Here is an 18648-nt window from a genome sequence, read left to right as displayed (position 1 = left end):
GGATTTGTATACAGATAAAATAAATATGAAGTGAATGATTTGTATAGCATATATAGGTGTCGGTAGGTCTGAGCTTTTATAACCAAATCAGGTTAAACACAAGCAGTATGGGGAAGAGATGTAGCTACATTAGTTGACATACTCATATAGAAGTGGTGGACATGTTGCAGTCCAGCTTAACCTATATGTTCAGATTATAGTCTGCAACTTTCTGTGCACATTTTTAGACATATATTGTCAGGACCCGTCCAGAATTCCTCCTCCGGAACCCTAGACAGCCCTGATCCCAGGAAAATACCACCGAACCTTCCAACGGAAAATCCGGCAGCACCTCCCCTAAGGGATTTACTTACCACAAATTTACCTGCACTGAAAACACACTTCAAAAATATCCCCTTATTCCTCCCACAAACTACAAATTGGTTCCACAAATTCCAGCACTTCAAAACAAAAATACAGTAATCCAGTGCAAAATAAATACAACAAGAATGAAAGAAATAGTACAACCGCAATAAAGAAGAACAGGGTACTTCACGAAGTAAAACAGCGAGGAAGATCAAGTCCGATCCGAATGAACACCGACAACCTGGAACCTAGAGGAACGGAATTTAAGAGTGTGAGATGCTAATCATCTCAGTGAGCGACCCTACTACTATACCATATAATATCACAGTAATAAGTATAAATAATAATTATTTGGAAATAATAATTTCTCTCAAAACCCTTACAATTCTCTCAGTTGGAAAGGTTCCCCTTTTAAAACATTTTCACAAAACCCTTTATTCATATTCCCCGAAAACCAAGACATCAAATAATTAAATATCGGAAGCAGTAATAATTAATTTTATTTTTCCAATACAGTTTCCAAACATTTTATTTTTAAAACACAGTTCTGAAAATCATTTGATGCACCCACTATATACCAGTGGCGCCAGAGTACCCAGCGTCCCGAGGTACTGCCAGACAGGAGGTTATAGAGAGAAACCGGCATACGGTCGCGTGGCGTCCCACTGCGCCGTTGCTAACCTGGTGTCCCGGCCAAAGGAGGGTGGCCGCCCTCTCCGATGGCATCCACAGGACACCCTCATAATATCAACCGCGCGCTACTCACACCCACCTGCGCGCTAATCACATCACCTGCGCGCTAATCACACCCACCTACGCGCTAATCACAACCGTGTGCACACTAACCATATCACATATACCATATCACATAATCAGAACACCAGTACGTGCACGGTGCATCTAAAAATCATAAAATCCATAAATTTAAATCATAAAACAAATTTCACATTTTTCATAAGCATAGCGGGCATAATCCATCCGCTTGAACCGGAAAATTCTCCACAATTTCCTTATAATCCATACCATAAATTCCATGATTTTCAAATCCACCAACTTCCAAATCCATCAATTCAAATATCCACATTTTCCCAATAGCATAAATAATTTCTCGAAATATCATAATCAAATCTCATAATATTCCATGGGCATATTTTATAAAAATTGAAATCACCAATATAACCAAATATTTTCTTTGAAATATTTGAAAATCAAATCATGCCCAATTTACCATTAAAACCACACCAATTTCAAAATCCTCAAAACCATAAAATAATTCCACACGGCATAATTTTGTAGAATTCGCATTTTCTTAAATCCAATAAATTCATAAATAATTCTACAATAAATCCAATAAATATTTGGCACATAGAAATTAAATTCCAAATATTTAATTCACACATAATATATTCATCAATTAAATTCCCCAAAATTAATTTGAAGGTGGGTCACTCACCTGGAGCACGCAATTAACCCATGATCCACTACGGGATCAATTCTACGACTCACCAGTGTTCCTAGAACAAAATTCACAGACAGTCAAATAAATTAATATTTTAATCGGGTAAATAATACCCGGTACCCGGGGGTCAAAACACAAACTTTAACCAAAATGGTCGAATGATATACCGAATCGAAGCTCGTGGAACGAGGATCACCAATCCGGTCTCCGTCGACCCCAATTCCGCCGGGGGTGGCCGGAATTTGGCCGGAAAGGTTCGGCCGGTGTTCACTTCTCCATATCTCGCAAACCGCTTCGAATTTTTGAGATTGGAGGCCATTTTTGGATTCAGAGGACCCAAAATAGGGGGATAGGAGGCTCAATTGGGAGTGGGCTGGCCGGAAAACACAAGAAAAGAGGAGAGAGAAACTTGGCCGGCCGGCGGCTTCTCCGGCCCGATCGGCGCGCGTCCGGCGGCGGCTGGCCGTGAAACTTGGCGGCCAAGCTCGCGAGGTGGCGGGCTTCCTTGGTGGCTGGCGCGTGAGGGCTATGGGTGGCCGGAATTCAAAAACACGGGAGAGAGAGGGACGGTCGGGAGAGAAGAAAGAAAAGCTGCGTGTGTGTGTGTATTTCGGGGAAGAAGAAGGAAAAAAGAAAAAAAAAGAAAAAGAAAAAGAAAAAGAAAGGATTGGTGTTTTCCCACGTGGGGAAAAGAAAAGAAAAAGAAAAAGAAAAAGAAAAGAAAAAGGAAAAGAAAAAGAAAAAGGAAAAAGGAAAAATAATAATAATTAAATAAAAAAAAATATTATTATTTAAAATAATAATAAAAATAATTTGATTTTTAAACATGGTTGACATGTGGCTTTTCATCATGGTGACACATGGCCACCTTCATTGAGTCACACGTGCCACATCGTTATGTGTGTAAAAATAATATTAAAATAATACGGTATTTGAAAAACTTTACAGATCCATAACTTTCAAACCACATGTCCAAATCGGACGTACCGCTAGTCTACAGACTCGTATCGATGAGCACTTCACAACCATGCATGAGTCAACGCTCAACCTTGCATGAATAAAAAGTCAACTCCGGCACCCCTTGGACAATTTGGACCGCAACTTGTTTCGTCCATAACTTTCAAACCGTAGCTCCGTTTTCGACGTGCTACCAGTCTACGAACTCATGGCATCGTGCACTTCGCCACGGTACCTTAGTCAACTCAAAATTCTCACCGAGTCAAAAAGTCAACTTTTGACCCCTTCGGTCAACGGTCAACCTCGGTCAACGTGCACGGAATCCGGTGCGATTTGGGACGGGGTGTTACAGCCTTCCCCCCTTACAAAAATTTCGTCCTCGAAATTTCCGCGCGTCACTGGAACAAACAAGGGTTCTGATCACACACCTGCACTTCGGGATCCCATGTCGCTTCCTCGACTAAGTAGTTCCTTGCCAACCAATCCATGCCCAACACTACTTCAAGTCCGGATAGATCCAACAGGATCAGGTCTGCTTCCATCACTTGATCTGTGAAATCGTCGGGCGTAGTCCTGGCTCCCTGCTGCGTCATAGCAAACACCCGGCCTTGACTTGTCTGCTGGGGTCTCCTTCCTCTACCTCGACTCGATCCTGCAGACGGCTGGACTGATCCCGAAGAAACTCCTACTGGCTGACTCCCCTGGGAACTCTGTCCTGGAAATATCCCCGTATGCTGTGTCCGTCGACCTGCTTCTAGCACACTGCCGCTACCATAAGGGCAATCCCTCCTTATGTGACCTGGCTGCCCACACCGAAAGCATAAACCATCCATCTGACACTGCCCAGAATGATTCCCCCTACAAAGTGGACAAATCCGCGGAGAACCAATGCGTGACTGCTGATACGAGCTTGCATCCACACTGATCGAATGGCGAGCTGGCTGGGGCATGCGATAACTATCTCTCCTCTGGAATCTGCCTCGTGGGCTTAACCCATCACTGTCTGAGCCTGAGCTATGGCTCTTCTTAGCTGCCCCTTGTCGAGGTACTCCGCTATACGAACCTTCGAATGATCTGCGCCTCGAGGGTCTGTGTATCTTCTCCTGTCTCTCTAGCTCGAGCGCTGCATCCCTGGCGGACTGATAGGTGGGATGTACTGATCCAGAAAGGGTGTAGCCGATACTCTCTTTCAATCCGTCTATGAACCTCACCTTCTTTGTGTGATCGTCGGGAATTAGGTGCATGTAGAATTCTGATAGTTCTCGGAATCTCCTCTCGTACTCTGTCACCGTCATGTTCCCCTGTCGTAGTTCCTCGAACTCTCTCCTTCTTGCTTCACGGTAGGCAGGAGGACAAAACTCAGTAGAGAAGGCCATCTTGAACTGATCTCACGTATGCCTTGCACGAACAACTGGGCTAACTTCTCGGGTGAAAAATGTTCTCGTACCGGTAGGAAGTGTGCCGACTTGGTGAGACGATCAATGATTACCCAAATGCCGCGTACCTTCTAGGTGTGGAAGGAAGCTTGAATACGAAGTCCATGTTGAGTTCTTCCCACTTCCACACGGGAATCGGTAAAGATTGGAGTAGTCCCAAAGGCTTCTGTCTTTCTGCTTTCACTTGTTGACAAATCAAACACTTTGATACGAAGTCTGCCACTTCTCTCTTCATACCAATCCACCAATAATACTTAACAAGCGTCCGGTACATCTTGGTACTCCCAGGATGCATCGCATACATCGAGCTGTGCGCCTCCTCTAAAATCTCCTTCTTGAGTCCTGGGGTATCCGGAACATAAAGTCGTCCTTTATACACGAGGGCTCCATCCTCCTTATGGAAAATTCCGGATCAAGACCTTCTTGTACCTTGCCCTTAATTGTCCTCAACTTAGAATCTTCCATTTGGGTCTCTACTATACGATCCACCAACACCGGTCGTACCTGGAAGCTAGCCATGAGAACTCCTGAAGGATGCATATGCACTAACACCCCCATCTTCTTCAACTCCACCATGAGAGGTAGTTGGATGACTTGGATGTGAGCAAGGGATCCAGTAGCCTTCCTACTCAAAGCATCTGCCACTACATTCGCCTAATAGTGACTTTAACTTCCCTCTTGTGCAACTTTCCTTCTCATGCCCACTAATTAAGGATAGTCAAATTGGTCCACGAGAACACGATCTGCAAGTCTTGGTCATAGTCGAACGCTAACCATAAGGTGCTTCTAAAGCATGCATCCTTAAACCAACAACCAACTCTCGTGACTCGATCAGCACTTTAAAAGGTAAGATTAGAACTTAAGTCTAATTTCCTCAAATACTGGTATCACCAAGTTAAGGTTGAGATTAATTCACTTGTCTTCGATTACCCTCCTAGTACTTACAATTATAAAACCCTTGCTCCTCATTGATTAACCAATAATCTTAACCTCGACAAACATCAATCTTTCTTTTAACTAAATTCATCAAGGTCATGAATAAAATTCTCAACATCTAAATACCATTCTTGAAAACCCTAAGTTTTCCCCATTTCAAATAAATTCCATGAATCCACACCTCAAGCAATAAGAAATTTAAATCTTAATTCTAGCATCACCACCAATACTATGAACAAATCACTAGATCCTTAACCCAATAAAGTATTCCACACTTCTTAAATTCTAACTACGTCCCAAAAATCATACTCCTTATCATTGTAAATTATCACCAACAATATCAACCACCTTGAATCGATAAAGCACCACCAATACGAACCTTAAATCTCCAAGGAAATAAGATATCAAGATCTTAGCTTCTAGAATGAAAATAACCATGCTTAAACATCCAACCATGCCTAAGGAATCATCCTCATCTCATTAACCTCATCAACCACCAAGTAGAACTTTAGTCGCTATCCGGAGCTTGCTTGATTCTCTAAACGCTGTCGTACCTTCTCTTTGTGAACGATAGTTTAAGCACGAAATCCATATTTACATCTCCCTACTTTACTTGTCGGTGACTTAAGTACCTTTATTCGGATCTTGCAACTTCCTTTATCGTGCCAAACCACCATGTCATCCAGTGAGCATTCCATACGTCTTTATACCCTTGGGGGTATCGCATACTTTGAATCGCGTACTTCCTTTAAGATCTCCTTTTTGAACTCAACGATACCCTTCTTTGGATTCTCGACTGGCAATACTTAACCCTTAAGTCGCTCTTGAAAAAACCATAACATAAAACAAATAATAAAATATATTTTTCAAATATACCTAACTTGCATAGGCAGTTGTTAAAACTCCACATTGAAAATCATATCTTAAAATCCATAGCATAAAATAAAATATGCACGCTTGTAATGGAGGTACGTACGACACCTTCTACATGTTACGTAATCCATGATTCCAACTGTCGCCGACACTCTGCTACCAATACAAACCAGGGTGGTTGCCTATATTGGCCGTCCAATTCCCTGGGCTCGTAGGCAACATGATCATGGGGCTAGCTCTACATGGACCACATTGGTTCGCCGCCTCCATATGGTGCAGTATAATATCAACAATATAACATACAGATACATGTACGAGCACAAACCAAAAATACTTGAATAAAACACCTTTAATTTCAAATACCACTTTGAAAAGCATTTAAATTTTGATAATCGATCGGGAAAATATTTTGACGCCTTGAAATCGATCGACACACATCCTTAGGCAATCATCCTTCTTCTCCATGAACGAAACGGATACCATTCACGATGACAAGCTTGACCTTCAAAAAGAAAAGGCATCCTCGACCATCGACTAGGCCATAGGAATTTCCCGTTAGGCTAGATGATCCTAATTGACACCCTCGAAGATTAGAGTTATTAAAACTCGGGCAACGAATTTACTTCGAGACAAACAGAAAGAACGCTTCCACGCGGGTAAAACGAGAGACTAGACATGGATGGGACACACAACAATGCACAGTCCCTTCGGAATACTAGAACCTAGAGCTCTGATACCAACTGTCAGGACCCGTCCAGAATTCCTCATCCGGAACCCTAGACAGCCCTGATCCCAGGAAAATACCACCGAACCTTCCAACGGAAAATCCGGCAGCACCTCCCCTAAGGGATTTACTTACCACAAATTTACCTGCACTGAAAACACACTTCAAAAATATCCCCTTATTCCTCCCACAAACTACAAATTGGTTCCACAAATTCCAGCACTTCAAAACAAAAATACAGTAATCCAGTGCAAAATAAATACAACAAGAATGAAAGAAATAGTACAACCGCAATAAAGAAGAACAGGGTACTTCACGAAGTAAAACAGCGAGGAAGATCAAGTCCGATCCGAATGAACACCGACAACCTGGAACCTAGAGGAACGGAATTTAAGAGTGTGAGATGCTAATCATCTCAGTGAGCGACCCTACTACTATACCATATAATATCACAGTAATAAGTATAAATAATAATTATTTGGAAATAATAATTTCTCTCAAAACCCTTACAATTCTCTCAGTTGGAAAGGTTCCCCTTTTAAAACATTTTCACAAAACCCTTTATTCATATTCCCCGAAAACCAAGACATCAAATAATTAAATATCGGAAGCAGTAATAATTAATTTTATTTTTCCAATACAGTTTCCAAACATTTTATTTTTAAAACACAGTTCTGAAAATCATTTGATGCACCCACTATATACCAGTGGCGCCAGAGTACCCAGCGTCCCGAGGTACTGCCAGACAGGAGGTTATAGAGAGAAACCGGCATACGGTCGCGTGGCGTCCCACTGCGCCGTTGCTAACCTGGTGTCCCGGCCAAAGGAGGGTGGCCGCCCTCTCCGATGGCATCCACAGGACACCCTCATAATATCAACCGCGCGCTACTCACACCCACCTGCGCGCTAATCACATCACCTGCGCGCTAATCACACCCACCTACGCGCTAATCACAACCGTGTGCACACTAACCATATCACATATACCATATCACATAATCAGAACACCAGTACGTGCACGGTGCATCTAAAAATCATAAAATCCATAAATTTAAATCATAAAACAAATTTCACATTTTTCATAAGCATAGCGGGCATAATCCATCCGCTTGAACCGGAAAATTCTCCACAATTTCCTTATAATCCATACCATAAATTCCATGATTTTCAAATCCACCAACTTCCAAATCCATCAATTCAAATATCCACATTTTCCCAATAGCATAAATAATTTCTCGAAATATCATAATCAAATCTCATAATATTCCATGGGCATATTTTATAAAAATTGAAATCACCAATATAACCAAATATTTTCTTTGAAATATTTGAAAATCAAATCATGCCCAATTTACCATTAAAACCACACCAATTTCAAAATCCTCAAAACCATAAAATAATTCCACACGGCATAATTTTGTAGAATTCGCATTTTCTTAAATCCAATAAATTCATAAATAATTCTACAATAAATCCAATAAATATTTGGCACATAGAAATTAAATTCCAAATATTTAATTCACACATAATATATTCATCAATTAAATTCCCCAAAATTAATTTGAAGGTGGGTCACTCACCTGGAGCACGCAATTAACCCATGATCCACTACGGGATCAATTCTACGACTCACCAGTGTTCCTAGAACAAAATTCACAGACAGTCAAATAAATTAATATTTTAATCGGGTAAATAATACCCGGTACCCGGGGGTCAAAACACAAACTTTAACCAAAATGGTCGAATGATATACCGAATCGAAGCTCGTGGAACGAGGATCACCAATCCGGTCTCCGTCGACCCCAATTCCGCCGGGGGTGGCCGGAATTTGGCCGGAAAGGTTCGGCCGGTGTTCACTTCTCCATATCTCGCAAACCGCTTCGAATTTTTGAGATTGGAGGCCATTTTTGGATTCAGAGGACCCAAAATAGGGGGATAGGAGGCTCAATTGGGAGTGGGCTGGCCGGAAAACACAAGAAAAGAGGAGAGAGAAACTTGGCCGGCCGGCGGCTTCTCCGGCCCGATCGGCGCGCGTCCGGCGGCGGCTGGCCGTGAAACTTGGCGGCCAAGCTCGCGAGGTGGCGGGCTTCCTTGGTGGCTGGCGCGTGAGGGCTATGGGTGGCCGGAATTCAAAAACACGGGAGAGAGAGGGACGGTCGGGAGAGAAGAAAGAAAAGCTGCGTGTGTGTGTGTATTTCGGGGAAGAAGAAGGAAAAAAGAAAAAAAAAGAAAAAGAAAAAGAAAAAGAAAGGATTGGTGTTTTCCCACGTGGGGAAAAGAAAAGAAAAAGAAAAAGAAAAAGAAAAGAAAAAGGAAAAGAAAAAGAAAAAGGAAAAAGGAAAAATAATAATAATTAAATAAAAAAAAATATTATTATTTAAAATAATAATAAAAATAATTTGATTTTTAAACATGGTTGACATGTGGCTTTTCATCATGGTGACACATGGCCACCTTCATTGAGTCACACGTGCCACATCGTTATGTGTGTAAAAATAATATTAAAATAATACGGTATTTGAAAAACTTTACAGATCCATAACTTTCAAACCACATGTCCAAATCGGACGTACCGCTAGTCTACAGACTCGTATCGATGAGCACTTCACAACCATGCATGAGTCAACGCTCAACCTTGCATGAATAAAAAGTCAACTCCGGCACCCCTTGGACAATTTGGACCGCAACTTGTTTCGTCCATAACTTTCAAACCGTAGCTCCGTTTTCGACGTGCTACCAGTCTACGAACTCATGGCATCGTGCACTTCGCCACGGTACCTTAGTCAACTCAAAATTCTCACCGAGTCAAAAAGTCAACTTTTGACCCCTTCGGTCAACGGTCAACCTCGGTCAACGTGCACGGAATCCGGTGCGATTTGGGACGGGGTGTTACATATATTGTATGGTAAGAAATAATTAAATATAACATGAATATGATATGTATATATACAGTCTAAGGGCTGCTTTTGATTGGCTTATAACAATTTGTCTGTTGCGTCGCTTCTATCTAGTCTTCCACCTCTATACTTCACTTTCTTGTTTTTCTATTTTGGGTGAATTGACTACTTCCTCTCCAGTCATTTCAATATTTCACTTTATCTGCTTCTGCATGTAGCATCATAATTGGCCACAATTGTGGGTTGCTCTATTAAAACCCCACTTTAGACTATAGCTGCATTAGAAATCTTAGTTGCTTTTCAGACCTTCTTTTTTCTTTTAAGTTTTTTCTTCTTCCTTTTTGCTAGGGTAATTTATTACTAAAAATCAGTACATGGAGATAAGAGAAAAATACTTTATGATTAATTAGAATTGAAGTTGAGAATTCCAGGGTTAGTACTTTCTAAAGGTATATATATATATATATGTATAGAGAGAGAGAGAGAGAAGATCGGTGCATAAAATTTTAGGTACATGGTTAGCTAGAAGCAAACACGCAAACACTTTATCCCCAAAAAAGAAAAAGAAAACTTAAAGAAGAAGAAGATAGAAAGATTTAGAAGTAAACACATTGCTATACAGTAAATGTTCAGTAAATGTTTTGTAGATGGCATACACAATATCCTTAGGAAGAGAGCGTATGAAATTAAGGATTGCAGATATTTATATATGTATGTATACATAGTTGACAATGTTGTTAAAGGTAGATAAAAGTTTATTAATGTTGTCAATGTACATTTGTAGGTTGTACTTTATAATGGCACCAAAGAGAAACTTGTGACGTCAACCGAAGAAGGGAGTTAAGAAGGTGGAAAGTAAGAGACGCGGTGGTAGCACAGCAGCACCCGACTCTAAGCGTCGACGAACTACTAGGCAGAAATCCAAAGCTGAGACGGAAAGCGCCAAACTTCGAGGGCACGTTCCACTTTCCTCTCCCCCATCTGATATGGTAAGTTTTATATTCATTTATGTTGTTTTGTGCGGTAAATGATAAGACATCTGTCAGTATTTATTCATGAATGTGAAAACTCAAGAAAAACTTCACCCGATGGCCATCTGTAATTGCCGATAGGCCATCGGGATTTTTTTTAGTTCATTGTAGGTTGATTACCGATGGTTACATCGGTAATTACCACTTGTGCAAAAATGTGAACCCATATGTCTTAAGATTTAGTTGGAAATTATTATTATCAAGTTAGGGTGGAAAAATAGGGTATGATTAAATCGTTGATGTCAGTTCCATTTATGTAATTCATTTTGCAGCCCATCGATGCTACAAAGGAACGGATCTTGCAGGATGCTGATATAATTAAAGTTAGGGCACATTCATTCGGGAATCCAATAGAAGCGAACAAAGTAATTACAAGTGTCCTCATAAGTGAGCAGCTGGAAAAGTATAGACAAACATGTTTTGGAAACTTACTTGACATGAAGAACCTCTGGTTCTCTGTTCAGGTAGTGCATCACCTACTTTGCAGACAAGTTGTGTCCAACAATCCAGAAGTATTGGAGTTTAACTTCGGTGGATCTGGAGTGCGGTTTACGAAGTGGGAATTCGCACTCATTAGTGGCTTAAAGTTTTGTAGGTACCCTTCGATGTATGATATGCAAATTTCCAAAGGAAATGAGCTGCGCACGAGGTTGCTAGATGACAGGACTGACTTGAAACCGCCCGAACTGGAACGACTATTCAAGGATACACTTTTTGTGGATGATTGGGATGCTGTAAGAATTGCGTTACTATATTTCTTAGTTCACGGTGTACTCAGAATGAATCCGAAGGTTCAAATAAATAAAAAATTCATTGATTTGGTTGCTGATATCGAGGTATTTAATTCCTACCCTTGGGGCATTCTGAGCTACAAGGAGACGATCAACTCATTTCACAATGCATTGCAGCATAGAGGACGTGCAGTAAAGAATAAATCACAGTATTATGACCTAAAAGGTTCTCCATTGGCGTTTCAGGTACGGTAATATATTTAATACATGTAGCGTTTACTTAAAAATTATATTTAATAACCTATAATTTATATTTTGTAGTTGTGGGGGTTTGAAGCAATCCCTGATTTTGGTAACCAATTTGCCGACCGGTTGGAAACCCATTGTCCGAGGATCCTTGGATGGCATACTCCAAGGCAACCGAACCATTTTGCTGTCCATAATTGGTTCACCTCAAATAGCAATGTAAGGCAAATTTTTTTTAGACTACATAGTACGACTACATTCAAGTTACATTACCATAGTCAGTTTCCAAATTTACTTTTTTTTCCTTTCTTCATTTCATGTAGTATGTTGTGCACTGGAGGTTAGATGCTACTGATGAGGAGAAGATTATGGATTACTGGAGAACAATAGCAGTTAACATACATGAAGTTCGCTACACGTCACCTCCACATCTAGCACCAATAGTTGGCGCTAAAGATGTCGGCGCTAAAGATGTCAGCGCTAAAGATGTTGGCGCTAAAGATGCGTCCAAAGCTGAGGAGCATTCTAGTGGCCCTCCAGATGCTAATTTCAGGGTATGCAATTGTTACTTGCACGCAAATTTGTATTTCATATGTTGTACTAATATATGTTGACTTATGTTTTGGATATTCATATTGATTAGCTTGCTTGCTTGGAGGCAAAATTTGATGAATTAAATAAAGAGATGGCAGCGTTAAGGAAGATGCTTAGTTCTGTTATTGACCAACAAAAGCATCAGGTATCATTTAGACAACTTAGTATACTTTACTTTAGTGCTTCAGCATTATTAAATTATATATTGTAATTCAGCAATTATTTGTTGTTAGAGTCTGGGAACTGCAAAATAACCATTGTGTTTTGCAGGCCGAACATCATATGCACAGCCATTCACCATCATCTTCGGTTCGACCATCATCACCTATGGCATCGTCTTTTGGAGAGCAAGCCTAAGAATTTGATGCACCCATAGACGGTTCCAATGGTAGGAAGGAGGATGATGATTGTACTACACCATTTGAGCCTATTGTACCTGGAGGACCCTATGTGGGGGATTCCTGGGCTTTGGTGCCATATCGGCGTTTGCATTTCGGGTGGGATATCGGTGCTTCAGCTGATAGTCCACATCATGACCAATCAGCTGAGATTGAGGTGGAAGATCGGACGCATAACGTTGGTGATACAAGCCAATTCGGTAGAGTTTACCACCAGTCATATCACGTCATCTCTCCTTACACCGACCCATGTAAAAAGAAGGTCAAATTTAATCTTAATCGACATATTGATGCATCGAAGGAGAGGGCGTTCGATGAGTGGTATAGGGTGGCACCGAAGGAAGCAACCATGTGTACATCTTATATGACGGTGGGAAAGAAATTTTTTACTAAGCTACTAACCTCTGAAGGATGGTTGAATTCCAATGTAAGTTATATGCTTTATGTTCATGTAAAATCATTGTGTTCCTACGTTTGGAATGATGTTTTATTTATCACCTCGCACTTGTTACTTATTTCCTTTAATGTGGTTTTGCAGCATATTGACACTATTTTGTATTTCATACGAAAAAGGCGGTTTGAGAATGAGAAGATGTTCACCAACACCTGTGCCATATTAGACGTGTTATTTTGGGTAAGATAATGGGATGTTACTGCGTTGCTTAATATTATATTGATGATATTTTATATTTTATATATTTCATTATTTGGCAGTCATCCATCAAAGGGCGTTATCCCATATGGAGGGCATCTCGTAGCACATATTCATGTGACGCGACCCTTTGTAGCTATGTGCATGGGAAGTCACCCAAACCTACCGTGTCGTGGCGGATATGTGATTATGTAAGTCCCTACATATATTTAAAAAAATTCTCACTAAGTTTTCCATTTTGTGGATAATGAGGTTATGTTCTAATTTGCAGGTGTACATCCCTGTCAACAATGGAGGCGCGCATTGGTTGGCAGCATGTGTGGACTTGAAAGCCCGACATATTGATTTATATGATCCAAATATGGGAAATAAATATGTCCAGAATAAAGAGTTGAAGAATGCGGAATGCCTTACGTATATGTTGCATTACCTATTGAGGGATGGGGGATATTATGAGAAGAATCCGGACGTGCCTCCCACTTTAGATCCATTCACGATGACCATGATCAAAGATGCACCCTGCCAAGATAATGGGTATGAATGTGTTGTCATTTCAAACAACTTCTATTGCTGCTGTTTTATTATGGTTACATGTGAAAATACACGTGGTTGGTTTTCATTAATGCTAATCATTAATGCTATTCTGTAGGGGTGATTGTGGCGTCTACGCTTTGAAATTTATTGAATACAAGAGTAGTAAGGAGAATCCTTCATTTGGTCCGCAAGACATTATGTTTTTTAGAAAAAAATATGCTGTTGATTTGTACTTTAATAAACTTTCAATGTAGATCGTATGTTTAATGTTACGACACTCTATACTAATGTTATCTTAATATGCTGAACCTATCTTTAGTAATGATAACCGTTGAAAAAAAAAAGAGAAAAGAAGACCCTCGGTTGTGCTAAAAATTAAAGCAAAGATGATTACCGATGGTGCATCGATAATTCCCGATTCACCATTGGTAGTTACAAAAACGCTTTTGGTAATATGAATTAACATTTTTTTTTCTCCAAATACTCAGCTAATGGAGTGTTTCCGGCAATAACATGCAAATTAGACATTCATCAATGCCCCCAAATGTTCCAAAAACGTTCTCCAATTGGCAAAAATATTTAATTACCGAAGGTTTCATCGGTAATTACCGAAACCCCTATGGTAATCACATTTTACCAATTTTTTGGGCCCCACAAGTCCCATAATGTGTGTTGAATGCAAAAACATGCAAAATATGGATTCTAAAATTATCCTAAGGAGAGAAAATCCCAAAATTGCTTAAAAATTTCTCAAATTCGCCAAAAAAATACGATGACTGTACACTTTCGGTAATTCCCGATGAAACCGTTGGTAACCAACTCATACCCTCTGGAAAAATTATCAAAGGTTTCGTCGGTAATTACCAAACCCTTCTGGTAATCACATTTTACCAATTTTTTGGACCCCACAAGTCCCATAATGTGTGTTGAATGCAAAACATGCAAAATATGAATTCTAAAATTATCCTAAGGAGAGAAAATCCCAAAATTGCTTAAAAATTTCTCAAATTGGCCAAAAACATACGATGACTATATACTTTCGGTAATTTCCGATAAAACCGTCGGTAACCAACACATACCCTCTCGAAAAATTACTGAAGGTTTCGTCGGTAATTACCGAAACCCCTATGGCAATCACATTTTACCAATATTTTGGGCCCCACAAGTCCCATAATGTGTGTTGAATGCAAAATATGGATTCTAAAATTATCCTAAGGAGAGAAAATCCCAAAATTGCTTAAAAATTTCTCAAATTGGCCAAAAAAATACGATGACTATACATTTTCGGTAATTCCCAATAAAACCGTCGGTAACCAACACATACCCTTAGGAAAAATTACCGAAGGTTTCGTCGGTAATTACCGAAACCCCTATGGCAATCACCTTTTACCAATTTTTTGGGCCCCACAAGTCCCATAATGTGTGTTGAATGCAAAACCATGCAAAATATGGATTCTAAAATTATCCTAAGAAGAGAAAATCCCAAAATTGCTTAAAAATTTCTCAAATTCGCCAAAAAAATACGATGACTGTATACTTTCGGTAATTCCCGATGAAACCGTTGGTAACCAACACATACCCTCTGGAAAAATTACCGAAGGTTTCATCGGTAATTACCGAAACCCCTATGGTAATCACCTTTTACCAATTTTTTGGGCCCCATAAGTCCCATAATGTGTGTTGAATGCAAAAATATGCAAAATATGGATTCTAAAATTATCCTAAGGAGAGAAAATCCCAAAATTGCTTAAACATTTCTCAAATTGGCCAAAAAAATACGATGACTGTACACTTTCGGTAATTTCCGATGAAACTGTCGGTAACCAACACATACCCTTTGGAAAAATTACCGAAGGTTTCGTCGATAATTACCGAAACCCTATGGCAATCACATTTTACGAATTTTTTAGGCCCCACAAGTCCCATAATGTGTGTTGAATGCAAAAACATGCAAAATATGGATTCTAAAATTATCCTAAGGAGAGAAAATCACAAAATGGCTTAAAAATTTCTCAAATTGGCCAAAAAAATACGATGACTGTACACTTTTGGTAATTCCCGATTAAACTGTTGATAGCCAACATGTACCCTCTGGAAAAATTACCGAAGGTCCACAGTCATCGTATTTTTTTGGAAAATTTAAGAAATTTTTAAGCAATTTTGGGATTTTCTCTCCTTAGGATAATTTTAGAATCCATATTTTGCATGTTTTTGCATTCAACACACATTATGGGACTTGTGGGGCCCAAAAAATTGGTAAAAGATGATTGCCATAGGGGTTTCGGTAATTACCGACGAAACCTTCGGTAATTTTTCCAGAGGATATGTGTTGGTTACCGACGGTTTCATCGGGAATTACTGAAAGTGTAAAGTCATCGTATTTTTTTGGAAAATTTGAGAAGTTTTTAAGCAATTTTGGGATTTTCTCTGCTTAGGATAATTTTAGAATCCATATTTTGCATGTTTTTGCATTCAACACACATTATGGGACTTGTGGGGCCTAAAAAATTGGTAAAATGTGATTGCCATAGGGTTTCGGTAATTACTGACGAAACCTTCGGTAATTTTTCCAGAGGGTATGTGTTGGTTACCGACGGTTTCATCAGGAATTACCGAAAGTGTACAGTCATCGTATTTTTTTGGCCAATTTGAGAAATTTTTAAGCAATTTTGGGATTTTCTCTCCTTAGGATAATTTTAGAATCCATGTTTTGCATGTTTTTGCATTCAACACACATTATGGGACTTGTGGGGCCCAAAAAATTGGTAAAATGTGATTGCCATAGGGGTTTCGGTAATTACCGACGAAACCTTCGGTAATATTTCCAGAGAGTATGTGTTGGTTACCGACAGTTTCATCGGGAATTACCGAAAGTGTACAGTCATCGTATTTTTTTGGCGAATTTGAGAAATTTTTAAGCAATTTTGGGATTTTCTCTCCTTAGGATAATTTTAGAATCCATATTTTGCATGCTTTTGCATTCAACATACATTGTGGGACTTGTGGGGCCCAAAAAATTGGTAAAATGTGATTGCCATAGGGGTTTCGGTAATTACCGACGAAACCTTCGGTAATTTTTCCAGAGGGTATGTGTTGGTTACCGATGGTTTCATCGGAAATTACCGAAAGTGTACAGTCATCGTATTTTTTTGGAAAATTTGAGAAATTTTTAAGTAATTTTGGGATTTTCTCTCCTTAAGATAATTTTAGAATCCATATTTTGCATGTTTTTGCATTCAACACACATTATGGGACTTGTGGGGCCCAAAAAATTGGTAAAATGTGATTACCATAGGGTTTCGGTAATTACCGACGAAACCTTCGGTAATTTTTGAATCAAAAACAAATTGAACGTTGTCATTTTTTAATTCCATTTGATCACTTACTTTGTCAGAATTTATCATTAATAATGCTGCATTTAGCATGTTATTGGTTGGAACACACATGATTGAAGTTGCCGGATGGAATTGTGGTGATTCTTTTACGACGGTGTACAAATGTCAATTAACGATGATGCATTGGTCATTACCATTGGGCAGTAATATCATCCATGCAATAGTAAGAAACATACAAACAATTGAACTAGAAACTAAACACGGAATGATATGTTATCAAAACAATACGACAGATGAATTTAACAACAAAAGAACACATAAAGCCAACGTCTATTATGCCAAAACACATGTTACGCGGTTGAGCAACTAATTGCATTCCTGACTACATTGCATACACACGCATACCGCATAACATGGCCCCATTGTCTGAATATAGCATCACGCGATTGATGGGCCTTCATTTCAGTGGTGCTGTTGGTTGGTACTGCTGTCAAGATGTACGACGGCGGAGCATAATCGGCTGCTGTGACCAACCTGTTTGCACCTCCCGCATCTATATTGATGACGCTCCTCTCCTTGAGATTGAATCCTCTTCTTTCTCGGTCTTCCTGACTGTTTGCCAATTTGAGATGAAAGTACAACCTGGTTTATGACATCATCTAGAGCATGCTACTGACATTTATCTCCAAGTGGATATATGGTTTCCGAATATGCATCACGGAGTGAGTCAACTGAGTAATGCGCCGAGCAAAGGAAATATGAAGAAATATGTCGATGCTTACATGCTACAATTGCATGGACACAAGGAAATCCATCAATGTCAAATTCTTTGCATGAGCATGTCTTATTTTCTAAGTTAACAACTCCAACGAACATGCCATGGCCAACAACTTGAACTCATATAAGTTCATTGGCATAACACGTAAGCCTCTGCCATTATTTGAGCGCTCTTGCATGCTTTTTTCCAACCAATTAGTAACAGGAGTTTGCATTGCAGCTGCGTTAGTTCGACGTTCATACCACCACCTTTGCAAGACATCATGAATGTGATCTAGTAATGACAAAACAGGTTTATCCCTAGCATCAATATGCATAGAGTTCATGCTCTCTGCAATGTTAGTTGTCATTATGTTGTATCTATTGCCCGGAAAATGTGATCTAGCCCATTTTGAAGGACTTGCATCCTTGAGATATTGTACAGCTTCAATACTAACCCCTTCTTAAAGCTGCATGGCCTTATCAAAATCCTCAACAATATATGCTCTAGCTGCATCATTAAAAGTTGATATAATCGCGTTGACATTACCTTTAAACTTCTTAGCACGTAAATTTCTACCAAGATGATATGTGCAGTGGCCATATTGATTATTAGGGAAAACTGTACGTATTTCTTTTGCAATGCTCTTGTGTCTATCCGATATAAAAGTTATATTCGGATCATCCCCAAATGCTTCTTTAAAGCTCCAAAAAACCATGTGTAAGCCGCATCCGTCTCCCCAG

At 39.6% G+C, this 18648-nt stretch overlaps 2 long non-coding RNA genes across 2 annotated transcripts; both read right to left on the bottom strand.

Annotated features, from left to right (window-relative positions):
- Positions 1 to 233: 233 nt before the first annotated feature.
- Positions 234 to 3001, bottom strand: LOC132803864 (uncharacterized). Its single transcript, XR_009639111.1, has 3 exons — positions 1972 to 3001; positions 1799 to 1859; positions 234 to 593 (listed from the first exon to the last, which is right to left on the bottom strand). It is a non-coding gene; the product is annotated as an uncharacterized LOC132803864 (long non-coding RNA).
- Positions 3002 to 6780: 3779 nt separating this feature from the next.
- LOC132803866 (uncharacterized) lies at positions 6781 to 9513 on the bottom strand. The gene is made up of 3 exons (XR_009639113.1): positions 8484 to 9513; positions 8311 to 8371; positions 6781 to 7105 (listed from the first exon to the last, which is right to left on the bottom strand). It is a non-coding gene; the product is annotated as an uncharacterized LOC132803866 (long non-coding RNA).
- Positions 9514 to 18648: the final 9135 nt, after the last annotated feature.

Source organism: Ziziphus jujuba, chromosome 5, assembly GCF_031755915.1.
Source record: "Ziziphus jujuba cultivar Dongzao chromosome 5, ASM3175591v1".
In the NCBI taxonomy this organism is placed as follows: Eukaryota; Viridiplantae; Streptophyta; class Magnoliopsida; order Rosales; family Rhamnaceae; genus Ziziphus; species Ziziphus jujuba.
Note: the sequence above shows the minus strand (reverse complement) of the source record. Positions and strands in the feature narration are given on the sequence as shown.